At 35.5% G+C, this 14024-nt stretch overlaps 1 protein-coding gene across 4 annotated transcripts in view; it reads left to right on the forward strand.

The window, feature by feature from the left end:
- Zfpm2 (zinc finger protein, FOG family member 2) overlaps nucleotides 1–14024 on the forward strand; it is a 440237-nt gene that overhangs the window by 150503 nt on the left and 275710 nt on the right. Inside the window, exon 1 of one of the 4 annotated variants that reach the window (XM_029547889.1) lies at nucleotides 6002–6030. The exons of the other annotated variants lie outside the window; for them this stretch is intronic. The gene's annotated coding sequence lies outside the window, so the exon portion shown is untranslated. Of the gene's footprint in view, nucleotides 1–6001; nucleotides 6031–14024 lie in introns of those variants that run through there. 4 annotated transcript variants of the gene reach the window in all.

Below are 14024 nucleotides of genomic sequence, written 5' to 3' on the forward strand. Positions count from 1 at the left end.
TACACAGAGAAACCCTGTCTCGAAAACAACAACAACAACAAAAAACCAACCAACCAACCTAACAAACAAACAAAATACAAATAGTCTGTTTTGCTTTCAGTTTCTGTTTATCAGAAGAAGTTAGAGTTTAAGACACGGAATAGCATCACTTCTACCCCTAAACTCAGATGAACGCAGGCTGATAGACCAAGGACTAACTGTGGAAGAAAGCAGGTATTCTTTATGACCTAAAGCCCAGGTTTAGACAGAATATGCCTCCCTAGAAACTTCATTCATTGGCAAGTTTAATCACAGAAGGTCCTGGCTTCACAGACTGATCTAACTGTAATTGTTGACAGCATATAGCCACACAGACCTAGGGTACTGCATCATAGAGTACCGAAGCCTGCACATCTAGTAGATGACCCAGCATACCATTCAACTCACAACTATGCATAAGTAACTCCAGTTCCCGGAAACCCAATGCTCTCTGAACTTTGTGAGATTCTGCACACATGTGATGCATGTAAATTCATTCAGGCACACCTATATACACAAAAATATAAAATAAACGTTTTAAAGGTTCAACGGACCTTTTGGCATCATCGCCATTACCATTGTTTCTGTGAAAAGGGAGCGTGAGCCTGGACTCCACATAGCAGAACCTGGAACAAGACAGTAGAAGCAGGGGTTGGGAAGAGAAAGTTGTAGATATTCTGGCACCGTTGAGGTTCTGAGCACAATGACACTGGATAAGAATACTGAGTATAGGGGAAAAAATGTGGACTCTGGAGAGAGTAGCATCTAATAGATCTCCAATAATGAAGGAAGGATCATGGTAAGAGGATCTAGCCAAGTTGACTGGCAAGGGACAGTCACAGCAACAGGAAGTAAGCCAGAGAGGGGTGTAAGCTGCTTTTTGTAAAAATAAATTGAGGCATTAGTGGTGAATCATGACTTATACTGACCATGTATTTGGCCAGGCATAGTCACTGCAGATACTGGAGAGAGTTCAATAAGACACAATCCGCAGATTGAGCTCTAGGAGATTCACAAGAAATGCTGGCCTGAGGATGAGAAAACAGGGTTTTTTTTTTCCCCCACTAATGGATCATCTGCTGCTTTCTGACTTATAATACAATGCTTAGAATTAAGGAAGTTGCTATCTCTGAGAAGTCACTCAGCGCTTGTAAAATGGACTCTATATTTTGGTTAGTACCCTACCTGATCACTCAACCTAATATTTTAATTTTGCTACATGGAATGTGGCATGGATTGCTTCTCAATGTATGTGTTATCAATGATTGATCTGTGAAATCAGCTTGTAAAACCTACTAAAAACAAGTTGTTCCCTCTCTTACCCCGTACATGGCTGTTTCTGTCTGGCATAAGAACTCTGGACCCTGATTCATCCTAGAACTCTGGAGGGTTAAAGTGATTTTTTCATAGGAAACACAATGCATAAAGGTAACACTGATGTTTCTATAGTTCAAGAATATGTTTAACTGCTGGAGAAGCTTCATATGTGAAGCTCTCAAGAGGTTTCTTTACTTCAAATTAATATATTTTGTTTGTCTTTATATTATGGATTTTTTCTTTCTGATTAAGTTATATGGGAGACTGGATTATATGAGGTAGGCTTAGCAATGCTGTGATCAAACTTAGAGGCTTAATTGCATTATATTAGAATTAATTGCATAAGCTTTGAGACTATGTCAGTCTTCACAATTAGGACGTACCTGTGTGCCTGATGAAGGGCTCATGATGGTTTGTCAATTAGCATCTCCTTTTGTGTGCATTTTTCCATAGCTGATTAACTCATCTTCCAAGTGGGTCTTTAAAGAAAAATGCAATGGGTTATATTATACATTTAAATCACGTAATGCCAGCTTCGTGGTTTTCTGAAACAGTGTAGCAGTAAACAGTGGCTTCTACAAAAGACTGATTGAAAATAAAAACTCCAGCACGGACAAAAGCAGCAATAGAGCATTTGTGAGGGAATGAACACGGAAGGTTGGGAAAGAGTACAGATGGTGGGTCAGATTTACTAAGCCTTGAGCTCAAACAGTGTCTGGCATATAGTAGAAATACACACACACACACACACAACACACACACACACACTCAAGCAGATGAAATAACTCTAAATAGTAGCATTACCTTTAAAGTAATAGTCAACTACCTATGTACACATGTCTAGGGTTGTCAGTAAGTGGCTCTGTGCCAACTGATCTTTGTACCTTTTATTGCATAAATCTTATTAAACTATTGGGTTAACATATATTAAATTATGTAAAAACCACACACACACACACACAAACACACACACACACACACACACACACACACACATATATATATATATATATATATATATATATATATATATATATATATATATCAACTTACAGAGACATCAATACATTCTTTGTACTGCCCCTTCCTAAGCGCACCTATCCTACCCTAGAATATGGCGCCTATGTTACAACTGATGACTTTCATTTATACATTGTGATCTATGAACATCTACCATCACTTTAGGATTATGTTAATATTCATTGTTTGTTTCATCTGCAAAAGAATAAAATCCTCAAATAGCAACCTGTATAAGAAAGTTGTTCTTTTGTTGTATATATGAATCAGAGTGCGTAACCAACAGTGAGACAGCCATGTTCACTGTTTTAGTTGCACCTTCTTCGACCACTCGTTTACCTCCCACAAATTCTCAAGGGCAGCAATAGCAGCTCACATCCCAGCAGCTACTTCTAATTCCAATGAGTAAGGAGGAAGCAAGAGCGAGGGACAGCTCTCTACTCCCTCTTAAAGATGCTTTTTCCATGGAATTCTAAATCTGCACAGGATCTTTGAATATATTGCATTTATTCCAAGCAATCGTGTGCTTTACTGAAATTCAGGGACACTGATGTTATAAACTCAGTTACAAAATAATGGGAATTAAAAGTTCCTGCCAGAGTTGAAGCTCCATTCTTAACAGTTTTCAAAAGAGAAAGGACAGGATCACAGAGGTTGGGACTGTCGTCTCAGACACGGAAGTGGAGGATCAGAGGCTGTATATGAACATGTTGGTCATTATGGAATGTCTTCCTCCATTGGACAGGTTAAGGAAGCCTAGGCCTTTCTTGGACTTTGGTGGATTATCTTCATCTTCGTTCTCCAGTGAAGAATACATTCTCTGCCTTTAAATGTTTTAATATCACTTTATCATTAACTTCAAAATTGTCAGCAACAACCATAAGCTATCTAAAAATAAGCATTTGGTTCCAACCTAATGTACCAGCCATAGTACAATGCAAGGACATCCTTTTCTACAGATAATAAATGTGAGTTTATAGTGGAGAAGATAAACCTAGGCAGAGCCCAGGGCATGAATGTGTTGCCCTGGGGCCATAACTCCAACAATAAGAACCTTTACAGTTAACATATCAGGTAACAATAAAAAAATATTATTTTACTCTATTAAAATTATTCTCTATTAAGAAGAAACTCAATAATACCTTCAGTAAGATGGATAATGGTATTATTATTTATTATTAATAAAGGTTGTATTTTAAAAATCTCTTCTTCATGCTGAAGAAATGTCAACTTTTAGATTCCTATGTCACATTCTGACATACAAGTTTTTAGCATAAGATAAACATGTGAAGATTTAACAAAGGAGACTGAGAACTAATTATTTAATCTGTTTTTTGAGTAGCTCTTGTGACAGCATGTAAAAAACTACACAAGACAAAGTCAGATAAAGCCCCATCTTGGAGTGTGAAGGTAGCCAGATAGTCCGTCCTTGTCTGGGGAGATATTGGCAATACATGGCTATGTGGAGGGGAAGAGTCAGTTTTTGTTAAGTGTGTAGTCCCTGGTATGTAGAATGTGGTACAGTAGATGTCCCCACATTGAGAATTATATGAGCAGCGAAAAGCAAGCCCGTTCAGTTATTTTTAAAAAGAGAACAGGAAGTTGAGGTGTAGAAAAGTTAAAGAGGAGTTGGGGGCAGATTTAAGGGTGAGTATGATCAAAATATCTTATATAAAATTCTCAAAGAAGTAATATTAAATAAACTATTAAATGATATGGCCACCTAGAATGTTCTAAACTTGTTAAATGTCTCTTCTACTTTTAATTCTACTTTTAGTTTTTACTGAAATAGTGTTATCAGTTCTATACAGTCTTTCTATAAAGCTTAACATTCCAATCATAGAAAAATTATGAATGACATTATTTCTATGTTAGCAACGTTTCAGAACCAATAAAACTTCTCAGCCCCAAAAGTGAGGAGGACCACTGTTGTAAATAACCCTGTGAGACCATACTTACTACAATACTTACTTACTCTCATCTCAGTCTTTAAATGTGGGAGTAACAGGAGTCAACATTTTGGACATATGTGTATTGATTATCAGTTTTCAATTTAAACAATTTGTACTGACCTAACTCTGAAAATACAATCCAAACTTCTCTCCACATGTAATTTAAAACATATATCCCTAACATGAACATTCTGAAAATAATTATGCTTCCTCACTTAACATTTATCTTATTTTAATTTTTTCTTTTATTGAAAATAGATTCTCTTCTCATAACATATATCCTGATTACAGTTCCCTATCCCTCTCACCTTGTAGTCCCTCCCTCTCTACCGCCATTAAAGATTAAATATTAGAGCCAGGCCTCTGGGCTGAGGTCAGGGGAAAATATTTTCATTCAATAAAAAAATAAAAACAAAATGATGATTTGTTGTAAACTAATGATTTCATAATACTTACAGTTTTAAAGATTGCTTGTTGGGAACATTGCCTGATATATAACTAGCCAAAGCCAACAATTTCTAAAGATCATATTTTAAGATACACATACAAATTTCAATATTAGAAGAAAATTAGAAGAACCGGTATGTTTAAAAAGTCATCTATGCCAAAGATTTAGAAAATCGAAGTCATTATTCATGTCCTTATGAAAATCTCTTGTGGCTTTATAGATGTTTGTCTTTTCGGTTTTCTGCCATCACCAAAATAACCCTCTTTTGTGTTGAAGAGGCCCAGGCCTTTATTTGGAGGTAGCCGTCTTTTGAAATTCTGAAGACCATTAGAACTGAAGGATGGCTTCCTTCTGATTAAGCCACCTTGTATTTTCCTCTTGCTTGTGGAGTTCCCTGCCCTCAGCCCTGTTTCCTTTCACCTCTTGGTCAAAGACGGCATCATTTCATAGTGAGCGGAGTACATTAAAAAGCACAATAATAATAATAATAAATGTTAATCAAAAAAACTGCATGTGTCTTTCTGATTGTGCCAGTGTTGTGGTATTCAATTATGCAATTTCCATTGGCATATTAATCATCTTTTCAACAAACAAGCCAGCGTTAATTAAAGCAAACCATGGATAAAGACATGTTGCCGGATCATCATTCCGTTTATCACAGTGCACAGGCTGGCCGTTAAGTAAATTCTGAACTGTGAGATGAATTTCAATGTCGGCTTCCTCTTTTTCCTTGTTGCTGTTGGAGTTTGAATGTAACTCATCTAACAATAATAACAACAAACTTCAGACTCCACAAAAGGAAGATGAATTCACTTGTAATTAATGGTGAAGAAAGATAGAAGAGCTATACATCTCAAAACGTGGAGTTTGGTTACTTAGAAACAAACACGGTTTGAAGATTTTCATTTCTTTTCTTAACTCTCAGTGCCATAAAGACAAGATTGAATAGCAAATCTCTCTGTCTCTCTGTCTTTGTCTTTGCCTCTCTGTCTCTCTCTGTCTCTCTGTCTCTGTCTCTGTCTCTCTCTGTCTCTGTCTCTGTCTCTCTGTCTCTCTGTCTCTCTCTCTCTCTCCCTCTCTCTCTTTTGAATGGAAAAAGAAACCTTTTTGGTAAAGATTTAGTAGTTGTAGTTTATGTATAATAATCTGTGCATTTCAATAAAAAGAATGTATTTACAGTATTTAATTATGTGAAATTTAAATATTCAAGTTTTAATTAACATAAAGCATTTTTTTTTAGAAATAGAACACAGGCCTTCACACTTTCTGTATTCCAAGGTGAGTGGTAAATGCCCTTCAACTCTTTGATTCACTCAGGGTTTTCTTTTTAAAATAATTGTTATGGCAGCTACATTCCTTCCAAGCCTACAAACACTGGCAATAATCATTTTGGAATGTATAAATCAATTTAACAAACACAGTTGAAACAAAGAAAATACAATGTTTGCCATTTTACCGTGTCCCTGTCTGCTCCACATTTGCGGGTAATAATTATAAATCCTCTGAAAACACTGGTTTCCATGAATGCATCTTTTCCTAGGCTTTGAAGAATATAGAGTCTCCATATGCAGATTGTCTTCAAATTGATTATTTATGTATTTCTTCAACAACATTTTGACAGTGCATTGTACTTAGACTACTAAATGGAGTTGTTGCCACCATCCACATTGTCTCTGATACTTAGAGAGATAGCACAGATTTTTCTGAAGTATGTGAACCTAAAAATTTAGTTCTGAAAAACTCCTCCACATTTATATTGCTTACTTAAGAAAGATGACCTATATTATGTTTTGGAAAAATAACATATGTAGGAGAGATTCCCCTACATACATAGCCCAACAAATTGTCAAGTACAACAAAGATAACAAATATACCTGCACCATCAGAGTAAAGGGATACTGTGAGACTTTATTATTTGTGCATTGATTTGATTAATCTAATGCAGCAATTATGTCTATTGACTAGAGTTGACAGTGTGATAAATATAATAAATAGTGTGTTTAAAATTTCTGGTAAACAATAAACCTTCATTAAAATGCTTTTGATTAATAGTTGCTATAATTGAATGATTATGTAAGGATTTTAATTAGATTGGTAGTGTCTGCTGTGAGATTGTGATAAATAAATATTGGTTAGAACTTTACAGGTGCTGTGTTATTAAGCACTGGATATATCATAATGCAAAGTAAAATATAACATATCGTTACATAGCAGTGAGCATCTACCATTGCAGTAGAAAGGGAGGCACTGTGGATTTGTTTCTCAAGATTTCAAAGTATTCTGGTGTGTGTGTGTGTGTGTGTGTGTGTGTGTGTGTGTGTGTGTGTGTGTGTGTGTGTTTAACTAACATAACTTTATTGACCCCATCATGTTTTTTCTTGAGACCTCCATCATGTCCCCTTTGTAGAAGCAATGTTTACCAAAAAAAGTAGTATAACTGGAGTGAGCCATGCTCACAGAATCTCGAAGTGCTTAATCCTTCTCCCCTTTGAAAATCTTAGAAATCTGATTATTTTATTTTAAAGACTTCAATGGCAAAAATGTTAGAAATCTGATTATTTTCTATTAAAAGCAAATTAAAAACGTGTTCTTCTACAAGATACTTGATCCTGAGACTGCACAGTGAGCAGTTTAGATTCAAAGGAGTTTTTGACCTGCTATAACATTGGATACTAATTTCATTAGCAATTGTTTCATATACAAAAACGTGATTTCTAGAGATGCTGATCGGCGTTAGAAAAACAGTGGGATATGAAAAGAGTGAGTGTTTAGTGGAACAGAGGGTACTTAGAAGTGGTAACGGTTTCTGGATTTCAACCTGGATGGATGAAGGGAGCTGCTGAAGTCTCCACTCACACACACTTCATGCTTGTGAGAACCTTGGAAAGCCCTCCTTCATGATCACAACACAAACTGTGAGTGATAAGAGAACTTCTTTTCTTGCATCTCTTTTGTCTCATGATGACATCATGCTAAGGATGTAACAGACACATAGAAGTATGGATGGTGATTACCAAAGTTTCCCACTTCAGTTTCACTTCCCCTTGGCATGTCTGTATTCAGCTGTTACCTTTAATAACCAACATTTTGCAATACAGCACCGACATCTATATCAATAGACAGTTCGTCTTGCCACTAATTTATCTTTCCAGTTACCTGTAACTAGAGCTTTTTGTCCCTTTTTAAATCTGGAACAATTCTTCTAAAATTATCACCTTATTTTTTCTCTATATTTCTCCTATCTATAATTTCACAAATTATCTAGCCTGTTAAACCCTACTCTACTCTAAATGAGTAGAGCTACTCATTCATTACTGATCAGACTCTTTGTCTATTTTATCTTGTTCTGATTGTGCTTGCTGTCCGTTCCTTGAAACTGCCTTAACACTAGTGTGCCTCCCCACAGCCTGTCTTCTCAACCTTGTCTTCAATTAACCCTGCCCCTGATTGCTAATGAACTTATCCACATATAGGGGTGGGGTCAGATCACATTTATAAATGTTGCTAAATCAAACCCCTGATCAACTGTAACTCACTGTATTAAAAGTCCAATTTTTAAAATTTCCTCCAAATTAGTCATTCCTTTTAGAACTTTCAATGAAATCTGATGTCATTTATCCTTACTCCAAGCTAAGAACCAAGAGACCCCTTTAACATAAAGGTATCTCTTTTCTCTTTATCTTCTACATCTTATCTGTAAAAGTTGACAATCTACTCTTGTTCTGTCTCTAGCCCATTTCTTTCCCAGAACTTGGGCTGTTATCAATCATCTCTTTAAATTTATTATGCAGGTATATACTACACCCTTTCTTAGAGACTTTTCCTTAGAATCTCTCCCTATATGTCCTTGCTCATTCTGTACCATCAGCCTTTGCTGTTGTTCCTTGAGAAAGGTATCAAGGACAATGGTCCTAAAATTTTGGTCTACAAACAGCACCAGCTTGTTATCTGGGAACTCATGAGAAAGTTTTTAGATATCACCCCAGACTTATTGAAGCAGAATGACTAAATGAACTAATTTGTGTTTTACTATGCATCACAAGGAATGCTGATTCACATGAAAATTTGAGAGTCATTGGTTTTGGACAAGAGTCTGCACACATTTTTCTGTTTAAATTCATGTAGTAAATATTTTAAATATTGTGGGCCAAGAAGGGAAGGAAAGTATACCACACGAGTCTTTATGTGAGAAAACCATGAAGTTTTCATTGTTAAAATCTAAAAGTGTGTTTCCAACTGCACAAATCTAGAGTTGACATAATATAAATACCATAAAATATTGTTTTTTTAAAATCATGTTTTACCAATTTAAAAAGCCATTATAATTTATGCCTATACATGAAAGCAATTGGGCACAGGAGCTGAGTGGGCTGATCCCTGTCTAGTCTTAGCAAGCTGACTTTGTGCTGTGTGTTGGTTGTAGGGTTTCCACCCTGTGCACTTCTTAATCACCTGTGTGTTCCTCTCCCTTACCACACTTCAGACTCTTTCAGGGACAAAATGATACTCTACTAGTCTAGGTATCCTTAGGGAAAGGTGAGAGTGTTCACACTGGGGATGAATGCTGCTCTCAAGAGGGATGCATTCATGAGCAAAGGTGAGAGTGTTCACACGGGGAATGAACGTTGCTTCTTTTTGTGATTCTTCTACCAATTTATTTGACATATTTCTCAATTTTTGAAAATTTGTATATTTTGGTTCTTGGCTCTGACCCTTAGTTATCCATACTAGGAATTCTTTTCATGTGTGTGTTTCCAATCCTCAATTTTTAGTTGGCTTTTCATGGTTTTGCCATGTAAAGACATTCAATTCGGGTTGTTTATCCTTATGACACATTTCTGCCAATTAGCTTCTTTTGTCACAGCCCAGCTGCTATGATCAGACCATGTACATGCTTGCATACTTATTTTAATAAATATAACTTTAGTGTTTACAAAATAGTACCAAAACTTTTTCAGAGAGTCTGTCTGATGTCACCTGGCTTTTCTAATAAATAAATACATACATACATACATACATACATACATACATACATACATAAATAAAATGTTGCATCTTATATAACCATATTGAGGTTTACATAATAAGAAATAATATTGGTATGATACTATTATTCACATTTCACAGTTTGTCCCACAGTCCAGCCACACCTCCCATCTTTTATTTCCAGATCTCCATCATCTGCACGGATGTTAGGTTTCATTTCTCCCTGTGTGGGCCATTGTAGTTCTTCAGGATTTCCTTATCCTGGGTGGCATATTGGAGAGAAGTGTGTAGCTATCCTGTAGAATCTCTCTAAAGTTGCTTGTCTGTTTTCTCATTACTACACTAATCAGCTAGACATTTGAAGCAAGAAGGCAACCACAATGAGAGCGTGCTTTCCTTAAAGCAGTGTGTCCAGGGCTTGGACTGTTTATACCTCTTCTTACTAGTAACGTTGAAATTACTCACTTGACTAACAGGTTAACTATGGGCCAACTACTGTATTAAAAATGGTTGTATTTAAAATTGTATTAAAATGTTTTCTCAGTTTAGTTGACAGGACTTTTAAAGTATTCTGATATCATCTCTAATCTTTCATCACAGAATATATGCTAGCGTATGCTGTCAGCAGTTAGGAAAGGGAAATTCATGGATAAACAGAATCATTGAACAAAAGGAGTAAATGCATACTGTATACAGGAAAACATTCACTGTCTTCTGTAAGAATGATCTGTGATTATGATGATCATGCTTACAGAGTTTTTAGTTAAGTTTCTCCTTGATTCTTTTTTAATAAATGGTCTCTGTAGAGGCATGTTTTGACAACCACCAACCATCACGGGGGGCCAGTGTAGTGTCCTGTGCTCTGGTTTTCCTCTAAGAGATGCAGAACAGATCCCTGAAGTTGACTTACAGACACCTCCAGCCCACACATTGCTCTTTCCAGCTCAGTGATCTTACTACTTGGCAGTTAGTTTACATGACTGTTTCTTCATTACCTTGAACTTTGAACTTAAGGCCACTTTCACCTTTAGCACAGTTAAAGCCCTGAAAGAAAAGAGTGGGAAGAAGTAAGATCATGGTGAAAGAGAATATGCAGAACCAGGATGTTGTGAAAAGCCTCATGTTTGAAAGGCTATATAATCAACGCTAATGGAATGGATCACAAGGTTGGACATAGCAATGAAAAAGTACCCTGGATTCTATGAAAACAAAATTGAACTTGATCTGCAGAAATTAGAAGCCTCTGAGGCCAGCCTAGAAATACTTAATTTATAGGAAGGGTTGCTGATTTGAAGTAATAGGAATGAAACCTAGTTTCTGGATAATTCTAGATACTCACTGAGCCTTTGACTGACTAGAATTGTGGAACACAAAGGGATGGGAAAAGAGAGATCTTCCCATTTATTAGCATACAGTTAGCTCCAGGGAATAGTTAAACAGGCAGAGTGTGTATTAGGACTCCACTTGATTTTCCTCTCTCCCTCTCACTGGGGTACCCTGTCACAGATCTTCTCTTTTGCTGCCAGAACTGCCTGTGGCATACATGTCACCTACTGTCCTTTGAAACACAGTTCAGATAAGGTGATGGAAGCATAAGGGATCTTTGCTAGACTCCAGAAGGAGAAAGGTAAATGTAAAGAGCTAATACTCCCATTTCAAGAAAAATTATTTTACAAGATGAGGTCTGTAAATTGAATTCATTCTTGGTGGGAGTTCGGGCAATGGGTACAATAGCCTGGAGTAGCAATCTAAGGGGCTGAGTTTTTCGTGGAAGAGGGCTGCTGCTGGTTCCACGATCACCCTCGTATCTACACTTCTCATGCTTTTCTTTCTGTTCTTTCATGTCCTATGGTTGTGCCTCAAGCTTAACCTTTATTCTGAAATAGTCATTTCTTTCATGCTTTCATGTTCTGAAAATACTAACCCAGTTGGTTCCAAAGGGTCTCATGCTTATTTTTACGAATGGCAGTGGTAACAGGCTTTAAAAGGAACATTCTGAAGTAGGTGGGTGGAGAAGGAGATTGGAGCTGTGATTAGGGAAGTAGAACTTGCACTGATAGGATTGGCCCCAAGGATGCAGAGTGATCAGAAGGCAATTTTGTGTGTAAAAAGTTGCAAATTGGGTAGGAAATGGAATCATTTATAATTCCAAGGCACAAATTGTTTTGTATACATTTATTATGTATTTTGGTGGAAAAACTATTGTTTCCATTATTTCAGCAAAGAATACATGCAGCAACATTCCACGATCCAATTTTTCAAAAAAAAAAAAAAAATTCTGCACATTGTCTCTTTAGCCAACACATTTAGTATATGGTGTGTTTTTATTTATGATAACTTAGTGATTTCTCCATATGCCACTCTTTCTGAACCTAATAACATACATTATTTTGATGGCTAAAAAGAATGTTGATATCAGGACAAGAAGCATATAAATTTTTAGAAATTATTTGTTGAATACTTTTATTAAACACAAGGTAAGGACAGATCCTACTCAAATGTGAGAACAAAACATATATTGTCTGAATGTCAGTATAAGCCAAACACTTAAGAAATTATTCTAAGTAATATAGCTAAATGTGGTGCCATTTCTTGCTCAGGACTGAATTGTATACAACAGAATATTTTTTTCAAGAATAGCAATACTAATCAGGGAAATTTTTGATGGCTATTGTAAGGAAAAAAACTGAAATTTTCTAAATGTAATATAAATTAAGCAACAGAACTTTAGGGATTATATACTATAACTGATGGGTCTGAACTTAATCAGAGAAGACAGACCTAAACCTCAAGAGACTGGAGGCTTCAAGGAGTGGGGAGGTCATGTGGGTGGGGGAATGGGGAGGAATGAATTACATATATACATATGTAATTCATATATATATATATGTAATTCATATATATATATATATATGTAATTCATATATATATATATATATGGGGAAAATAGAATACATATATATGTATGTAATTAAGTATATATGTTTAATATGTTTAATGTTTTATATTAAGCATTATATTGTAAATTCTAAATATTCCATAAACATAGGAACATGATAATTTGGGGGGAAATTATTTCTGGTTCACAAAAGATTTGAACAATAATTAGGTTGTTTTTCTGCTTGAGTTAATATGTTCATTGAAATAATAATTTAGGGAATTAAAACAAAACCTATGTAGATATGACATTGTAACTAGTGTAAGGGCTGACAAAACTGAAATGTTAATGTAAACAGGCTTACTTCTAGAAACTTTCAAAAACAATGAGCAGAAATATTAGAGAATGTGACCCACTGACAAGAGAGCATGTCTGGACTTGAAGGAAAGAGTGACATTTTGTGTCTCTAAGAGAGTCTGCCTTAGTGGTTCTATTTGCTCATCTTCTACAAAATGTATCTTGTCAAGGGAGATGCTGTAGTTGTGGAGTTCAAACAAGGTGAATTTACTTCCCTTTAAATATTAATAATTAAACTGCAAGTTTCAACAATATTATGATTTATAAAAATCTTCAAAGAAAACATACTTTATCAAGTTTAAACACATTTTTGTATAATCCAGGTAATATGTGTAAAAATATGTATATAGTTATGCATGTATGAATTTAACAGCCATTAATGAATTTGAAAATGAGCAAGCTGGTTATATGGGAGGGCCTATAGGGAGGAAGAGAAGAGAGAAATGACCAATTATATGGCAATCTCAAAAGCAAGAAAAAAGCAAAACATGAATTGAAAAAGTACATAAACTTGAAAAGGCTGTGAAAAGGATCAATTTACTTATATATTGTTAAGCAATGTATTACATAAACAGAAACAACATTTTTTAAATTAATTTTGATTGACACCCTGAAGTATGTGAGCATATACTTTTCTTAAGCTCTATGCATTTTCAGAGTCTTTGAGGCTATGAAATATGAAAATTTATAGTTCTATTGCTATTAAAAGTTTAGTTTTGGGGTTTTTTAATGCTGTTGGTTTAAATGTATTATTTCCTATAGTCTCTCTCTCTCTCTCTCTCTCTCTCTCTCTCTCTCTCTCTCTCTCTCTCTCTCATTCTTTCTTTCTCTCTCTCTCTCCCTCTATTTCTCTTCCTCTCCTACACATCCTTCATTCCCTCTTTCTCATATTTATTGTATATAAGCTGTTATTTTGGGGGCTAATAAGAACAAAAATATATCAGACTTTCTGTAAATAGAAGTTAATCTGAACTTTGACAGTAACTGAAGTACTTCCAATGTGTCCCTTTTAGACAAAACTTAACATATTGCTTTTGAAATTATAGTTACA

Source organism: Mus pahari, chromosome 17 (genome assembly GCF_900095145.1).
Source record: "Mus pahari chromosome 17, PAHARI_EIJ_v1.1, whole genome shotgun sequence".
In the NCBI taxonomy this organism is placed as follows: Eukaryota; Metazoa; Chordata; class Mammalia; order Rodentia; family Muridae; genus Mus; species Mus pahari.